This window comes from Leiobunum rupestre, chromosome 4 (assembly GCF_980474605.1).
Source record: "Leiobunum rupestre chromosome 4, qqLeiRupe1.1.hap1, whole genome shotgun sequence".
Lineage (NCBI taxonomy): Eukaryota > Metazoa > Arthropoda > Arachnida > Opiliones > Sclerosomatidae > Leiobunum > Leiobunum rupestre.
The window spans coordinates 39301888-39320337 of NC_143387.1; the positions used below are offsets into that span (position 1 = coordinate 39301888).

The 18450-nt window shown below is 39.8% G+C and overlaps 1 protein-coding gene across 5 annotated transcripts in view; it reads left to right on the forward strand.

The window, feature by feature from the left end:
* The window catches only part of LOC149947729 (signal-induced proliferation-associated 1-like protein 2), a 38782-nt gene that overhangs the window by 6060 nt on the left and 14272 nt on the right, over nucleotides 1–18450 (forward strand). For 3 of the 5 annotated variants that reach the window (XM_090171273.1, XM_090171270.1, XM_090171276.1), the window contains exon 1: nucleotides 6686–7031. The exons of 1 other annotated variant lie outside the window; for it this stretch is intronic. The gene's annotated coding sequence lies outside the window, so the exon portion shown is untranslated. Of the gene's footprint in view, nucleotides 1–6685; nucleotides 7032–18450 lie in introns of those variants that run through there. One more of the 5 variants, XM_090171275.1, reaches the window with a different exon arrangement.

Here is an 18450-nt window from a genome sequence, read left to right on the forward strand (position 1 = left end):
CCTCCCCAGTATACGAAGAAAACCATCCGAGCGAAAGATTTTAATGAGTGGCCCGACAATTAATGTTTCTCTTAGATTTATTATTTTTCGTGAAAAGGTTTTTTTATACAACCTAGGTCCGCGTATGGTTTTTAACCTAGCCCGAGATACCGATGATTTTAGCGGTGCTAAATATGTTTCGTCGGTTAAATTTGGAAGCGAAATTGAAAATAAAAATGGAAAATGAATGAGAAAGTGCGCTACCTTCGGAGCGTAGGAATGAAAGATTTTAGAATCATTTCCGTTCTCGCTTTTCCTCTACAGCAATTACAGCTCTTAAAACCCGTAATTTTTCGCGAATAAATATTTCGTGATATTTACTGTAATTCCCCACGTCAATGTACGTCGGGAATTGATTTGGTTCATAAACGAAAATTCCCGATGAAGTTTTTTATATCGAACGCGGAAGGTAAACGGAAACTGATAAACAATCTGTGGGACCCCCCCCCCCCCCCGGCCGGTGAAACGTCATTTGTTTTCCATTATAACCACAAAATTGTCAACAGCGTGTGGTGTAGCATTTGTTGTGATTTTCGTAGAGCGACTTCTTTTCATAAAATTATCCCAAAATGTTTTGAACCCTCGTCCGAAAATGTTATGACTAAACGTAGCAATGGGTCCCAATTTTCATTGGTAGAAAATACATACAAACGTTACGCTCTTACAATTGTTAGTGTATGTTTATTAATCTAAAACTTGGGACAACAGCTTTGTCATACTTAGCGTGTACAGTTTGGGTAGCGCAAACTCTGTAACCGACTTTGACGGGGAAACTGCTATTATAGTCGCGAGGAGGGTCTGTGACGATACAGAAATTAGCTAGTTCTTTAGGACAAACGATTCTGTTAAAAATTTTCCCGCAACTACTAATCAATTTAAAGTAATAGTTTCACGTGAGAGCACTAGAACGGCGCGTCCTTTTCGTAAGTGAAGCTTAATATCTTTTCATTTGTTGCGTGCGAGGGATGATTACTGCCGGGAGAAGATCGTTAGAATGGAACGCATAGTGTACTTAAATTACGTCGTTGCCACGAACAAACCTGTTTTCTGGTTAACGGATATGACGCTATCAATGCTCATCGCGTCTATATCTATTGTTACTCTAATCATATATTCGGAGCCAGTACTGGCCCGCTAAAATTGACAATATTACTGCGCCCTATAAGCGTTCGTGGACTAGAACCTCCTCTGTTTCTCCAGAAAATTGGCCCGGACTGGCCATAGGGCAGATCGGGCAAATGCCCGATGGGCCGGTCTGGTCAAAGGACCGTGCTTTGACACATATAGTGCTTTTGTGGAAATTAGGGGGCTGATGTCTCTAAAATGTCCGGCCCGGTTTTAGGTTCCAGTACGGGCCTGAATTAAAATTATAATTTTATTGGCAGAAACGACAATTTAGTTTCGTGTGTAAAGGTGGGCGGAATGTAGTTAATGTTTATGCTAAAACCAAGATGTCTCATCATAAGCGTTTCAATAGTACGAACTCGCGTAATAATGATATCGTAATATTCTATAAAATGGGTTTTGCGGGATTTACGCTGACGGGAACGCGTTGAGTTAAATACGGGTAAGGTTTCGGGTCCTGGCCTGCTATTGGCAATGGGAACGTCGGAACGAGCGTAATATGTTACTGTTTACACGCGTCGCGGGAAAAGCACCAAACAACGTAGCACTAAACCCCGCGCCAATTTTGTCGCGTGTTCAAACTAACTTAATGTCTAATTCTTTAGTGCTCTTAGAGACCACTCATATCACAGCGATAAAACAATCAAAAGTTATAAAATGGAATCCCAGATGTCTTCAAGAGAACCTAAATGAAAAATAACTTCTTTATGGAACACAATAAATTGACATCTCCATTAATTCAATAAGCCCAGTGGCGTTTTACTTAAAACAACATTGCGCGTAGGGCTTCAAAGTGACTTAATTCTTCACTGACGAAGCCTGTAGGATGAAAGGGTTTGTCTTTTCAGATCTTAAGCGCCGCTATTATATCATCACCGGATAGAAATCTCCCAGCAAGAACACGATTCTCTGGATGCTTATTAAATATTTACGTAAGATATTGGAAAATCACCGACGTCGAAATATCGAGGATGGAGCTGAATAAATGCTCGTTCTCTGTGTATTGAGACATAATCGTTCTCCATCTCTGAATGCCGATCTGGCGGGTTTTATTATTGGCGGAGGAGGGAGAGAACTCTTGAAAATTGGATAAGAGGTGTCTTTGAACTCTATTCTCTTCATCTGTAGCGCTATTGCGCGTGTATTTCCGTGGCGTTGAATGCCATTTTTATTTTCCAGCATCGCACTCTGCCTGTGAAGCGGAGCGTGTTATTGTGTCGTGCTGGTGGTGTATCGGTGACAATCTCTTTCACTACGCTTGCCGGGCGAGTTTCTTTCTTCTTTGAACCCCGAACTCTTATTTCCGTAGAGAGGTTGTTAGGTCATCCTTGATTCCGGAAGATACTCTACAGATTACGTAGCAACTTATAGCGCTCCTACAGTCTTTACTCTTTCGGACAAACCCTTTATAAAGTGAAATATTTCGGGTGGCTCACTGAATTCCACATTTCTGCAACGAGAATTAACAGAAGTTTGTAAGGCGCTAGTTACGTGAGCGATTTTTGGGCCATTGTTAAAGTTACAATATTCTAATTTGTCCCTAACGTATCGTTTCCCCTGATTTCTAATTTTTTAACTCATTTTATATTTATTTAGATAACAACCCTAATATAAAACGTGACTTTCAATTTATAGATATTTGACCTTGAACCAACATGGTGGTTTGTACAAAATTACAAACCTGTAATACGGTGACAACCTAGAAATATCAGTTAATTAGATAGTTTTGTCAAACAAATCGTTGAAATATCAGGAAAACTACAATTATTTAGTATAAATTAGCGAATTAGACGAAATTAGAAACCTTCTCTCTTCTTAAAGGGAATAGAACCAACACTTCCAATATTAGCCTCCATTATATGACTTTAGATATTTCTGGCGCTTGTTAGTGAATTCTCGCTCAAATTGTGACGGGGTCTTCCATAAAGAATGCGTTGAGTGTAATGGGAATATAACCTCGAACGCGTTCTTTACGGAAGACCGCAACAACTCCCCGTGAAACCACTAAGCAGCGCCGAAAATGTTAAAGGATATAGTTAGGAGCGGCCAAGACTCGAAAAAGGTAGTCTGGCGCCAATTCGACCTTTGGTGTTATTTTCGCAAAGACAACTTGTAAACGAATTGATCAGCGCGTACCGGTATTGAAACGTTTCTCCGCTCTATAAATACCCGGATTAAGGTCAACTTCATTCTTTCTTTCTTACGACGACGATCTAATTATTTGAAATCGATGGAAAAACTGCCGGTTTTGACACAGAAAGGGCGGTACTTAATTGGCGCTACTATTTTACATTTATTTTTGGTTACTTCACCTTTGGCATTTTAGTATTCCTGGGGGGTGCGAATACCTTTCGAAATCTTGTAGTTTCTTAACTTTCCTCGTCTCCGTTACCCGTACCTCGGGCATTCCTGGGATTGTTTTACACGCTAATTGACGCACCCATTACCTACGTTGCGCGCGCGAACGAATAACCTTCGGGTCCCCCCGCGAGCCTCTTGTAGGTATCTTTTCCGGTTGAAGCAATCCTAAAGTCGCCCACGTCGTTAGAACTCGCAGGATGATCGATTTAGAGTATCAGATATTGATTTTTCTCCTACCGTCAGTTGCCTAATCGATGTCTATTATTTGGAAATATATAAGTTTTTATTGGACCTTTTTAAGGATTTATAAAACTCCGCCAGTACCGCCCCTTCGCGGAATTTGGAGCTTCCGTCACTAAATTTCTACTTAAGTTAGCGATATTCGACACCCATCCGACCCCATTTTATCTGAGGGTAACTTCGAGGGAATATAAATTAAATCGAAAAGTTGAATTACTACTAGTACTATTACTTCTGAAGCAAATTTTTAAAAATTTGGAAAATAATCTACTACACTAACGAAGATGATTTTATATTTTCAACGGAGGGGTTGAAACGTTGGATGGAACGTAAAATTATGATCGTTCGAAATGCCGTAAGAATTAATTTATTAAAATAAATGAATATATGATAGGTGTTATACTGGTTCTTCAAACAAATTTATATTCGCTATTGCCAAAACGATTTAAATTAGCGATGCTATTTCTTCTTGAAATTGTGAAAAATAGTTGTTGCCCTGGTCCTAAGCCGTATCATGCTTTTCCCGAAATTCCTAGACGTGATTGTCGTGGAATTTTTCTCTCGATGAAGGAAAAACCACCTCTTTTGAGTTGTAATCCTAGTGGCCTCCCACGATCTATTTTCCGAAAAGGTCGTCGACCATGTCTCTTGTCCCTGATCGAGATATTAACAGTTATAGAATTTTATCACCTTGCCCCAAAGTACGAGTCATTTCGCAAAACGGTTTTAATACTCAAAACTTCAAGGGCTTCGAAATATGCTCGGAAATATGTAAACACTATGACTCAGAAAAGTCATTATTCTGCAGATTTATTTCGTGGGCCCCGACTTCGGATTCAGCTTGACCTGGAAAACCCGCAAAAGTCAGGGAATTGGAAAATGGTTAAAAAAAAATCCGGGAAAATTATTCCAAAAAGTCAGGCAATTTGAAAATGGCCCCAATAAATCAGGCAAATAAATTTTTGAAAAAAATACATATTAAATATTTTACCTCAAACTTTTCATTAAATATTGTGCCTCAAACTTTTCATTAAATATTGTGCCTCAAACTTTTCATTTATTGTACAAAATTGGTCCAGGAAAACCTGGAAAAGTCAGAAATTCATCCCGAAAATTTCGTACAAACCCTAGAAAATGTCCATAGGACTTGGTATGAACGTTCTGTATAATCCATTTATTATAAACTTCTATATTATCTTATACGCGCTTCTGGTATAACTAAAAGTATAACAATGTCATTCAAAACTTTTATAAAAACAAAAGAGAAGTGAAAGCAATCTACAACAAAATTCTTCATTGCAAATCATTTTAAGAAAGAAACGATTTACACCTCAAAATATCGAACTATTTTTTTAACCAAATAATTATACTTATATCAGTTGCTATATTTCATTAGAAAACTTAATACTTACAAGTTAGTAGTTGAAGTGTGTTTGAATTAGAATTTGTATTAAATTTAGTTTTATTCTGGATTTTAGTATCTCTAAGTAGGTTTAATATAACATAAATACCACAAGTAAAATATAACAATAAGTATGACACAGAACGATTTCGGTTAATGATAGATAGTCCGTCATAGAGCGATTGCTAAAACTGAAATGGTGTAAAATTAAAAAAAAGTTGTAATGAATTAACGTCCATTATTTGCCAAATTACATTTAAATCGACATTTATCAGTTTTCAGGGTTATGTGACGTACTGTTTTTACAAGTTATTATGTTACTTATGATAATAGCAAGTTACTTTTTAAATTTGAATGGTAATTTTTAAAATAGGAAATATGTAGATTTTTAAGCGCGAATTAATTATTCTATTGATTTTGATAATAAGTATAATTTAAAAAGATGAAGTGTATTATTTCGTCTGCCATATAGTTTAACTTTTCATTTCTAAGATGGCGATGAAATAGGCCTGTACATGTGTAGCGAACGAATGTTTATATTATCATAGCTGTTGCTCCCGCGCGCATCTGCGTTCATTTTGATTTTATTACTACGAGGGGCGGTGATATTTTCTTCATCCTAAATCCATCGTATAGAAGGCCTTGGGACATTTTTCTCGGGCATTTTCCCCAGACCCTAGAGAATTTAGGTACCATATGAGGTTTCCATTTTCCAGTATTTTTAGTTCATCCTCTTATCGCCTATCTCCTGCTGTAGTTTTCAGTGAATGTCTTCTAATCCCAGTCTGTGGACGTGGTTGGAAAAACGAACATTTCGCTTTTTTAATTTTATTCTCGAAGACCTATTGGCCCGAGTATTTTTTCATTACTTTAAATTTCTAAGAGTTTAGCCTTTTTTTGCCCGTTTTTTATTATGAACTTTCCTACCTTTTCCCGTAATTTAAGTACATTTTTATCTATAGCTTTTTTCGACAATTTCAGTTTAGATTTATTATTTTCTATATACTTATACTTCATTGGTTTAATTCATAAGATACAAAACTGGACAACAAATTAAGGTAGACGATATAAAACGTCCTCTAACGAGGAACCCGGCGGAAAAGTGTTGAAAACGGAAACTGCGTTGCACTGCAATTGAGATCCGTTGGGTAACGATAAGTTTAAGCATTCCCTTGAAGGGCCTTGATTCAATAAACCGCGCTTTTTTCGCAATAATTAATCGCTATTAAGAAAATCTAGATATAGTTACGATTATTTGTAACTTAAATAAACCCCCCCGGGATAAAACTCAAATCTACGTTTTAGTCGTCAACTTTGGTGTAACTGATACCAACAGCCTGATGCATTCTTGTTTGAAATTTTCGTACGCAGGCGTGCCGGACTAGGGTCTATTCAAAATCGTTGGTTTCCTGTTTCTTTCCCCTTCCGTTCTTCCCCTCCCCGACATTTCTTATCGCGTAGACTCGAATATGGGGGGGTTGGTAAATAAGCGGCGGAGGGAAGGAGTTTATTACCCGCTAGCTCCCCGCAGAGGCTGTTTGGATCATTGCCGACCATCGCGAGCAAATGCTGGGATACATCTCTGGCGATGCTCTGTCTCCCTTTCTGAATTCGCTTTCCCGAAACCTCCCCAAGAAAGAAGTTCGCGTGAAAATGGCGCGGCTGCCATTTCTTAAAAATTGCGATCAACCCATATACTCGCGTTTTCAAAGTACGGTTTTGGCGCGGGCCCCGTGAATACCAACTCCTATAATTTCGTGAATCATCCGTGGAAGAATTTTTGCGCTATTTCGACCAAGTTGTCGGTGTTAAATAATCATGATGCGTCTTACAAATTTTGCGAAGAAAATCGGACTGGCGAAAGGTAGGCCAAGGCCCGATATTTATAGTTTGAATTAGTTAATTATTTAAATATTCTTCGTTGGTAATCGTTACTTAAAGGCCTATGGAGATTTAAAATTACTTATCGCAAACGGTTTTTGCGTCTCCGTTTCGTAGTTTAATACTCGCCATGTACATCTCCCAAATTATTGATCATCTTTTGTTGACATTGACAATTTGCAATTATGAATAATAAGGAGCTTATGTTTGTGAAGTTCGCGCCATTGTGCCGACTCATAAAGATTGCCAGATATAATACCAATCGAGGGGCTAACCACTCTTAGAAAGTCTGTACACCGGATTACGCTTAGATTAGCACTGCCAAAGGCAGGGACTCCAAAGATTTCGCGTAATCCCAGTAGTACAGTCAAAGGTACGGCTCTGTACACCGATTACGCGGAGTGATCAGCCCCTCGATACCAACCAAATTATAAACTTCTAATCTAACACGTTTTTAATTGTTAACTTTAACATTTCCGTGTCTAAAAACTTATGTTGGGTTTATCATTACGGACAATAAATCTAAGAAATATTTTAAATTCAAAATTCTTTATTTTAATCAACTTGAATTTCCAAGTTAAACAACTGGATTAAAAACGTCTTTTTTTTGAATTTGTGTGAGGAATAAGCGTCGATAGTTTGTGGTGGGCTTACGAGCTTCGCTAATTAACCGGCGCGTTAGATAGTGTTGTTGTTTTGTAAAATACCGGCGCTTCAACAATCGATGTAAACCGGAAATAGCTAGTTTTTAATAGTCTGCGGAGTGATAACCGGCACGAAGGCGCTTCCGTTTCCTCCGGCGACGTTTCCTCAATTTATTATTCAGTAGAATCGGATGAAGGGAAAGAAGAACAATCGAACAACACCCCCCCGGACGACTACTGAACGCGTACGAGCCTTATTCGACCTATGCAGCTTGGACGCCGCGACAAAAAAATTCCATTGTCCATAGTCCGCGGCGTCGGGAGGCGAAAATCGACTTACCGCATGAAATCGTCGCTTCCGCCGCGGGAACAGGCTAGAATTGGAGCCCTTCCTTTTCCTGCTTTGTGTTTCTTTTCAACTTCGACCTGAAATGGAGATTTCGTTCGCTATGGGCCTCCACTTCCCCGCGGAACGCATTCCCTCTCGTTCTTTTTACTGTCAAGTAACTACGCGCTTGCCTAAATGCCTATACGATATTTTTATTTTATACGCTTAACCAGTGGCGTAACTAGGAACTCCGTGCCCCCCCCCCCCGCGAAAAACGACTCGGGGCCCTTTTAAAAAGCACCAATTTTAACCATAAATGTTGGGGGCCCCCTAGTTCTCGCCCCCCCCCCCGCGCCGCGGGGTCTGCGGGGGCGCTATTTACCCCACTGCGCTTAACCATGTGTAACGTAACCACTCGTAAGTATGCCATAATGATATTTTCTCTAATGAAACCTTGTTTCAGGAATATAACGTAAACTACGTCACTTCCAACTCCGTGACTAAAAACGCGTCATCTACTTTATACATGGGAAATGAATTTTAAAAATGCGCAGATTCCTCACGCGTTTCTGACTGACTCTATATAGTTTTGCTCGTGCCTCGTGATCACCAGATTTTGTTTCCATTGTAACCTGTTTAATAGTGGTAGCGAGTAAGGTTATTTAGATTTTACAGATAGGTGGTGCTTCCAGCATTTGATAAAGTTTAAGTTGTCCTCCCGTACGGGCTGATTTTTTTTGTCCCGTGAGACAAAACTTGGACTTAGATCTTAAGTTTATATTCTACTTCATTGGTTGGAACCGATAACCGATTTATGAACACGACCTGGAAAACCTAGAAAAGTCAGGGAATTTGAAAATGTTTCCAAAAGGTCAGGGAAAAGTCAGGGAATTTGAAAATGATTCCAAATGGTCAGGGAATTTTAAAATGGTCCAAAAAGTAAGGAAATTTTATAAAGACCCCAAAAAATCCGGCAAATAAATTTTTGAAAGATTTATTGAAGATACATAATAATATTTTTCAAGATTTTACCTCAAAACATAAATTTATTCTACAAAAATGGTCAGGGAAAACCTGGAAATGTCAGGGAATTTAATTCGCGTAATTTTGTACGAACCCTGATGAATTCTAGTTGAAATCCAGCAACGTGTTTTGGTTTTAAATTGCGTTTTATAAAAATTTGTACGTAGTGACGTTCCTGCTTGAACTTGACTACATTTAATAATAACATAGTAGGACACTTAACGTATATGGTAGTATTAATAATGAAATGCATATAAGTGGTAGTAGTAACAATGAAATACTACCATAAGTGGATAATAAACAAAAGGATGACACTTCCTATTCACCCAATGCAATTTTTTTAATGATAGTCTGTTTCGCCAATGACAACGTAAACCATTGCGTACCGACGGACTGACAACCCTCCGCAAATAGCTCCCAGTATTTGGAGGAAGCACGGAAAGGTTTTTTTCCGCAAAGCAGCCCTATTTGGGCGGAAAACCGCCCATCTGGCAACTCTGTTGCCAAGGGAAAGAGTAGAAAGGGGCGAGTTTCCTGTTCGGAAACTTCCTATTTCGGAATTACTCTATGAAAGACTATCATTAACCTAATCCGTTCTGTGCCATACTTATGTTTGTAAACCACTTATGATACTACCAGTAGCATATCCCTAGCATGGTATTCGTCTTCTCAGTGTTACCATTAGTGACATAATAAATAAGTATGACACTTCCTATTGTTTTAATGCTAATTTCCTGACCGAACACTGATATTCTCGTCTTGGACTTGCACTCGAACTGACATTGTGAGTATCGTGTTATTATAGTAGTACATTTAGCCTAAACCTAGATTGCGAATCAGTTCGATGATAATTTTTCCCATTTGACATACTTAATTTTATTGTGTTACTTATGGTGTTACTCATTTTTTTAAATAAAAGTCGAGGCCAGTGGTGGGAATTATAGTAGAAGTGTGCCAATATAATATTTTAGAGATCGAATATCCAATATTTTTTTTAACCAGTCAAATTCGAAATATAATATTTAAAACGCCGAATAGTTTGGTCGACTATTACCAAACAGGTTTCCTTAATGTGGAAAGAATAATTACCCACCCCTCTTCAGTTCCCGCTAAAAAATGAACTAGGGAGTTGTGGGTATCCACGTTCGATATACATGTCACCACCTATTAGTCACTAGATGGCGATAGTGAAGTTATGAAGGCGCGAAATTTGAAAACTTTGATTAAATGCAGATCGCTTTAGGAAAATGCACAAAGTATGAGAGATATAGAGCAGAGGTGTAGTTAACTCAGGATTCTTATTTTCCAACCTGACAGGCCAACTAAACATGCGATACCCTTTTGGTTAGTTTTCTATCTCGTCATTTTTTTCGGACGCCGCCTATTTAACAAGCTATGTGCCTATAATTTTGTTTTCCCCCCGCTCTCGGAAAAACGTTGGCACGCCCCGGACCATATGGTTCACAATTTGTTTTTAATTAGTGCGGGGTGGATGGCTAAGGCGCGGAGGAAAGGCAAGGAGTAGTGTTGTAACAGGTTGATACTTTTGGCTTGTTCTTGGATTTCGTAGTAGGGTGATAACATGGACTAATTAACACAGGGACACCCCGTTCCCATGTTATTCCTATCGGGATCTCCGAAAGACCCTTGTTAAATACTCTTCCTCTTTTTATCCCCCCCCCCCCGACAGAATTTTCCTCGGGTCAAAACGTCACAAAAAGGAAACGGCTACCGCCATCTAGTATATAGTTTTCAATAACATCTAAGAATTTTGAAAAAAAAAGCAGACGGTTTTATCTTGGATAATTTATCCAAGGTTCTATCTCTGTTTTTACAACGGTCTTCTCTTGCCGCGACCATACGTTTTATGATAGTTTTTTAGCATTAGATTATATTTTTATTGGGAAAAATGAAAAACTCTTGTGTATGGAAATCGTGTAAAAGTGATTCAAGATACAGCATATGAGTGGAGTATGTTTTATATCATTCCCTAAACCTTAAATCATCCTCATCTACAAAATAAAACCAATATTACAATAAAGAAATTCGGAAATTGATAGCGATAGAAAGGCTGTTTATTAAGCCTTGGTAAAGACTTACCAGAAATAAAATTGACATCCAATTATCTTTTTCCCTTTTTTTAGGTGGATAAATGAACATCGTTTCATAAGTTAATGAAGAAAAATTCATTTTCTATTTAGTTCAAATTAAGAAGGGCAATTCAAGCTAATTTTAATCCGAAAAACGAAACTGTAGGCGCCACAACATGGTAGCCACATTGACTAGGTTTATGACTTGTTCACCCCCCCCCCCCCTTTTTCCTCCTTCCCGTTTGACCCTAGTGTTCCGTTAGTTCTTAACTATACCGCCAGAGCGCACATTTAACAATCGCCCGAAGCAAATATTCAGGAACGGGGTGTCCCTGTGTTAATTAGTCTGAGTGACGCTATGACGTCATTTTACTACGATTCTGTGGTGGCGAATAGTCAAGTCTTAGTATAAATGTTTTTTCGAAAATGGCTGACGGTGGGTTTTTTAACAGATAAATTCTGGATAGCTGATGTTTTTATCAGTTTACTCTCTTAACTCCAGCTTTTGAGGAGTAAAAAGTGTAGTCACATTGCTCTGACCTTGACGAATAGTTGACGGTATAGAGTAATTATAACCAACAGAACAAGCGAATAATTCCATTTAGTGTAAAAAGTGTACACCTCTTGTTCCAGAACAAACGAAAAAATTCGGCAGGAATTTCATCTAGCTCGTCCGCTGCCGTACCTCTTGATAGCATATACAACCGATAAAATTTTGGCATTTTTCAATACTTATTTCCGAAATTTCCACGATTCTGTAACTCTTTAAAATTGCCCTTTAAGGGTGGACATCGGATCTTTTTTCGCGCGTGATGACGTTATTCGCGACCGAAACTAGTCTAGGTGGCGTATCGGCGCTAGCTTCTATGATCTTGCATCTGCTACAGACAAATTAATAAATGCCAAGGCTTAAGGAATATACATTGAATATACATTGGAAAGAAAAACCGATAGAAATCGAATTTTACTTGAATCTTTTTCTAAGTAAAATGCAGGTATCAAAGAATAAAATAAATCGCTTATCTTTATCGTACGACAAAAATCCGTAATAGCAGTATTAGATTAGAGGAAGTTATCATACCAGAGAGAGAGGGGAAGACTAGGCGGGATGCCAATTTGTCCACCCTATCACGGGAGTAAGACCGAGATCGGTACCTGGTGGAAATTTATAGAAACCCGGGAAAGAGACGATATAACCGCTGAAACGTCTTTGCGATCTATTATGGATATTAACCGTTTAGAAAGTGAGACAGATGCATCTAGGAATATGAATTTCCATCCTCCTAGGGTGCATCAACTCAATATAGTTATTATTTAATTAGCAAATCTAAAACCAAAAATAAAAACGTGGCAATAATAACCAAAAAACGGCCAAGAATACTAAGCCTTCGCCAAGTTTTAAATCGGTTTCTTAAGAAGGAAATTAAAAAGAACAAGATGTCAAAGACATTTCCGTACACACAATCCCGCTGATGTGTTTAGCCCCATTTTTATGCTCGCTGGTAGCGGGTAAAAATCGACAAAATCCGCTTCCGCTACACACTTTTTCACTTTCCGCGTCGATCTGTTTCAAACAGATATTTTAGCTTTATTTTCACGCTTGCGAGTGGCGGATGCGAATTTTGACGATTTTTATCCGCTACCAGCGAGCATGAAAATGGGCCTTTAATGTTCACAGTCTGAATAAAACATTCACCCCTGTCCCAGATTTCAAAAATCACAGTCTGAATGAAACATTCACCCTGTATCAAAATTCGCGCCAGAAAAACCCAACACCGTAAGTAATCAAGCCCGATATAAAAAATTCACCTATATCAAAATTAGCTCCAGAAAGTCTGCAAAAAAGCAAATAATCACAGTCCGATATAAAACATTCACCCTGTATCAAAATTCGCACCAGAAAGCTCTAACAAAGCAAATAATACTAAATAAAGAATTTAAACAAAGTTCTGCTACTTCATGGTATAATTTTATTTACAAGTTAAAAATATTTTTTTTCAATGTTTTAGTATTGACAAAAGTGACATAATTACCAAAAGTGTGACAATCCCTGTACTTTCGTATGCTAAAGGTTTAATGAATGCTCGACTCGAGATCAACCACATAAAAGTCTATTTATTGTCGCCTTTCTGGATCGTTTTTTAGTCTATGGTATTATATATAATGGTAGATGGCGATAGCATCTCCAGAGAACGACGAAAAATCAAAAAATACACTAACTTTGACCAGTGCTACTCAGTTCCTCCGTTCCTCACTACGAAGCGTTAATTGTTGGTTTTAACTTCCTTCCCTCCCCAAGGCATACTTTCCCTGTAAGGCGGGCTTCTCGGCTAGTCTATATTATAACAAGATGTCACGGACATTTGAGTACACACAATCCCACTGATGTATTAACTTAATAAACCCAAGAGGAATGTTATCGGAAAAGAATTATTCGAGTTACCTGGTTTTGGAAATAAGGTGGCGGAACGCGAACACGTTCATTTAAATTAATTTGTATAAAAACCAAGCGTTTCGAGTTAACTGGTTTTGGAAATAAGGTGGCGAAACGCGAACACGTTAATTTAAATTAATTTTTATAAAAACCAAGTTTTCCGAGTTACCTGGTTTTGGAAATAAGGTGGCGAAACGCGAACACGTTCATTTAAATTAATTTTTTAAAAACCAAGTTTTCCGAGTTACCTGGTTTTGAAAATAAGGTGGCGAAACGCGAACACGTTAATTAGGTGAAATAAAATATGTTGTGATTCCACATTTCCCCTTATTGGCGACGGAAATCACAGTGGCGCTCTTAGCGGTGGTGGAAGAAACTACTAGAGTTAGCAGACGCTTCACCCTTATAGGGGTAGGCGTCGCGAATAGACGCGTGCTCTTGATTATCTCAAAGATATCCCCAACAGGGCCCAATTCCGAAAGGCCCTTGCTGCGTACCTGAATCTGTACGACTAGCTCCTCCTTGTCTCGACGTGATGGGTTTATAACCCTTTGTCGGGCGTAAACTGAACTAAAGAACTAAAGAACTAAACCACTCAATCTCTCTATGGTAGAGTGAATAGCTTATTTACCTTATTTTGGAACAACCAGTAGCTAAATTAAAAATTAAAGGCAATTAAAAGTGACTGACTGTCTGACCGCGACAGAAAAACCTAAATTGAAACTTTTTTTTTTTTTAGATACACAAACATCGGTGTCGACCCGAGGCCTTAGACACCAGCACACACACAATAACTGATTAATCAGGGTGAGATATGTGTAACGGCCACGGGGGGATATGTGGGGACAGGGGTGGGGACACCCGTGGCGGAAGTATCCCGACCACCCGGTGGGGGATTGGTAGTCGTCCTCACACGGCCTTCCACAAACTCTGCCTCCCGGACGCCTGGGATTACAGGAGTGAGCCACTACTCCCGGCCCTAAATTGAAACTAAACAACTTAACAGAGATATACTATTAGTTCTTCTGTTCATAGTTTACGGTACCGTGATTCACGCCAGATGTCGATGGATGGAAAAAAGCGAAAAAGAGCTCGCCCTTTAGACTTGAACTTCGTTGTTCTTGACTATGGGTAGTTTATTTTGTTAAAACGTGACCACAATAAGCTCGATAGTTTTTGAACATTTGTAAATGACCCGTTCGTCATTCCATGAAAACATATTTCTGGATTTAGTTTTTATCAAGCAGGATCACATTCAGAAAAAAATATCTCTTGAAACTCAGATATCCTCGTTATCGAATAAACATTAAGCTTACACATTCCCTCTCGGTAAAATATTGAATTATTAAAAAAGAAACTACAAATTCACAATCGCCCCAAAAAGACCCAATATTATCTCGGAGCTCAGATCGTTATACTAATCAAAATGTTTAGCTCAACGTGACGTATTCACTCGAATAAAAAAATATTAAAATTTTATCGAGAAAAAACTTCAGTGAGCAATATGTACCTAGGTTTTTTAAGTGAACTAGAACACGAATGACGATTCACTCATTGTTTTTTGTGTCGAAACCAAAAAAGAACGACTCTTTCCGCGAGATTACCATGTTGGTCGATCATACTTTTGTTCACGCTGGTAGTGCTAAAACGACCCCACTCATAAATGAAATTGCAGGGATTACTAGATCGGGTTACGCCATGATATGAATGCGTGATCGCAGGCACTATTTGGTCAAGCTCTGTAGCGAAACTGGTATTAACAACTCTCGAAATGCCCATCTATGATAGTGCCTACCGATTGAGATATCAATCGCCTTTGTACCACTAACGTACCGCGAGCAATCGTGTGTACGGCAGCTGGTCAAAAAATATTTAGTGGCACACTTATGCTTAACTTCTGGGCATAACAAATATTTAGGGTCACACTTATTTTTTACGCGCCTGTTCATACGTTATTGTTATTGCAGGCAGGCTTTCAATGGAATGCGAATATAGCTTCATCGCGTAAAGAATTCAGGTATGACGCGAAATGGCTAATTAACTCACTTAAAATTAACTTTTTCCAACGCGGCTGCAACCTAAGCTGGAATAGGCCTAGAAGTAACAAAACTGGTGATTTTTGATCAAATCTTACTTACCTACTTCCTGTCGTACGACGTGCGTAAAAAGGGCGTTAAACGTGCGTAAAACGTTGGGTGTCACACTTATTGTTACTTCTGGGAACACGTTGAAAGCTCGGCGCGAACGGCCTTGAAAAATGCGAGAGGGAAACTGGCGTTTAGAACTCTATAGACACGCGGATTTACCATGTCGGAAGTCGCGGGGGTCCGTATACGCTGTCCAAAAAACCTCACTTAAAATTAAAATTAAGCAACGTAATTGCAAATCTAGGTTTAAGGGAAACCACAGCTATTCTAAAATATAACTCTCATGAAAATCGGACTTAAATTAAAGAACGTTATGTAGACTTTTAGGCGAAAATATAAAACCGCGAAAATTGGGGTCCCGTAAATTAACCAGGAAACTATACTTAAATTTAATATTTACTGATATAACTGAAGTTGTATATCCGCTGAATCCTAACCTTACCAAAAATATTTTTTTTAACATTATCGGACTTAATTTTAAATAAAATATCAACCACACAAAGCGAAACCACAAAAAATAGTAAATTGGGCATTTGCCCAACTTCTCGGGCTCCGATCCCAAAATTACGAAAATCCCGTCGAGGCTATAATAGTGCCTATCGATTGAGATATCAATCGCCTTTGTACCACTAACGTACCGCGAGCAATCGTGTGTACGGCAGCGGCGGCGGCGGCTACACAGTAGGTGATCGTAATACACACAAATCCCTAAGGATTGTGTGTAAAAACCACTTCGTCGTCGTTCGAGCTTTTGGTTAGTCAGTAAGGAAGGCGAAGGCGGGCCGGCGAGGAAAAAGCGACCCGCGGAACAGAGGGAAACCGAGACTGCCTTTGGTTTCGTTACTGAGGTGGTTCCACTATCTATTTTGAGCTTTTGGTTAGTCAGTAAGGAAGGCGAAGGCGGGCCGGCGAGGAAAAAGCGACCCGCGGAACCGAGGGAAACCGAGACAGCCTTTGGCATCGTTACTGAGGTGGTTCGACTATCTATTTTCTCAAAATCTGTCGCCCTGAGAGTTGAGCCGTGTTTGTCCCAACCCGCAATAAACCCGAAATTTTATCTCTCCACCGCGAATTTCGGAGGGGGGGGGGGGAGAAGGATGGTATGGGGTAGTTTCAGAAGGCATGTGAGTTTCGGGGTCGTTCCGATTTGAAAGTCCCGTGGATTCGGGAACGGAGAGGGGCGGGGGGTTTCGGGGTCGTTCCGATTTGAAAGTCCCGTGGATTCGGGAACGGAGAGGGGCGGGGGGTTTCGGAGTCGTTCCGATTTGAAAGTCCCGTGGATTCGGGAACGGAGAGGGGCGGGGGGTTTCGGGGTCGTTCCGATTTGAAAGTCCCGTGGATTCGGGAACGGAGAGGGGCGGGGGGTTTCGGGGTCGTTCCGATTTGAAAGTCCCGTGGATTCGGGAACGGAGAGGGGCGGGGGGTTTCGGGGTCGTTCCGATTTGAAAGTCCCGTGGATTCGGGAACGGAGAGGGGCGGGGGGTTTCGGGGTCGTTCCGATTTGAAAGTCCCGTGTCTCTCGGCGTACGATAGTCCCGTGGCCTTTATGCATCAGCCATTGAATACAGGGGTTTAATGGGATACAGGGGGGTTTGGTACGACTTCGGGTTTGAGTTATTTTTGCGAGGAAAAGGGTACCACGGAAATTCTCGCATGGAGAAAAGGGGGAGAGTGTACCACGGTAATTATCACCTGGGAAAAGCGGAGAGGGGGTACCATGGTAATAAAGTAGCAGCACTCCGTAGCTTTGGCCATGGAAGCCAATGTGGGCGCGAATTTTTTATGAATAGGAAAAAGCATGGGTGAAGCACTTGTGACGTAGCACTGCCGTTACTCTATTATCACATGGGCAAAAGGGGGAGGGGTACCCCGGTAATTATCACATGGGAAAAAGGGGGAGGTGGATACAACGGTAATTATAACATGAGAAAAAGGGGGAGGTGGGTACAACGGTAATTATAACATGAGAAAAAGGGGGACGTGGGTACAACGGTAATTATAACATGAGAAAATGGGGGAGGTGGGTACATAGGTAATTATCACATGGGGAAAAGGGGGAGGAAGGAGGAGGAAGGGCCTTACTGGCGGTACCCCGGTAATTATCACATGGGGAAAAAGGGGAGGTAGGGCCTTACTGCGGTGGTTCGACTATGGGGAAAAGGGGGCCACGGAAATTCTCGCATGGGTAAAAGGGGTTGGGGGGCCGTACTGGGGTGGAGTGCCTCGAAACACACAACTATCTTAGGGACCGCCTGTAAGGCGGGCTTCTCGGCTAGTAAAGTCTACAACATAGTAAATAATCACAGCCCGATATAAATTAAATTGAAAGAAAAAAATTAATTATAACGCCCTTCTTATTCACCAACAACCACCGTCAGGAGACATGACTCCTGCCACCGTGTATAGCAAAAACCAAAATAGTAGCAAACGTGAACTTTAGAACAGATAAATAATATTTTTGAGTCTAGTAACACCTAATTGATACCTCTTTAAAAGCTATCTGGTTTATCCTGGGCGTTGCGGGAAATTAGAAATTCGATTAAATTTGGATTCTGTCCCATTGGAAAGTGCAAATGACCATCTTTTTGTTTTTCAATTTTAAAATTGTTAACAGTGGCAGCTAGGTTTTAATAGTCCCCATCGATTGGTATATTTGGTGTTTTTGTAACGCAAACGGTAAAAGAGTAATAACGCGAAATCTGTTCAAATTTTAATCACCCAGAAGCGTGGGGGTCC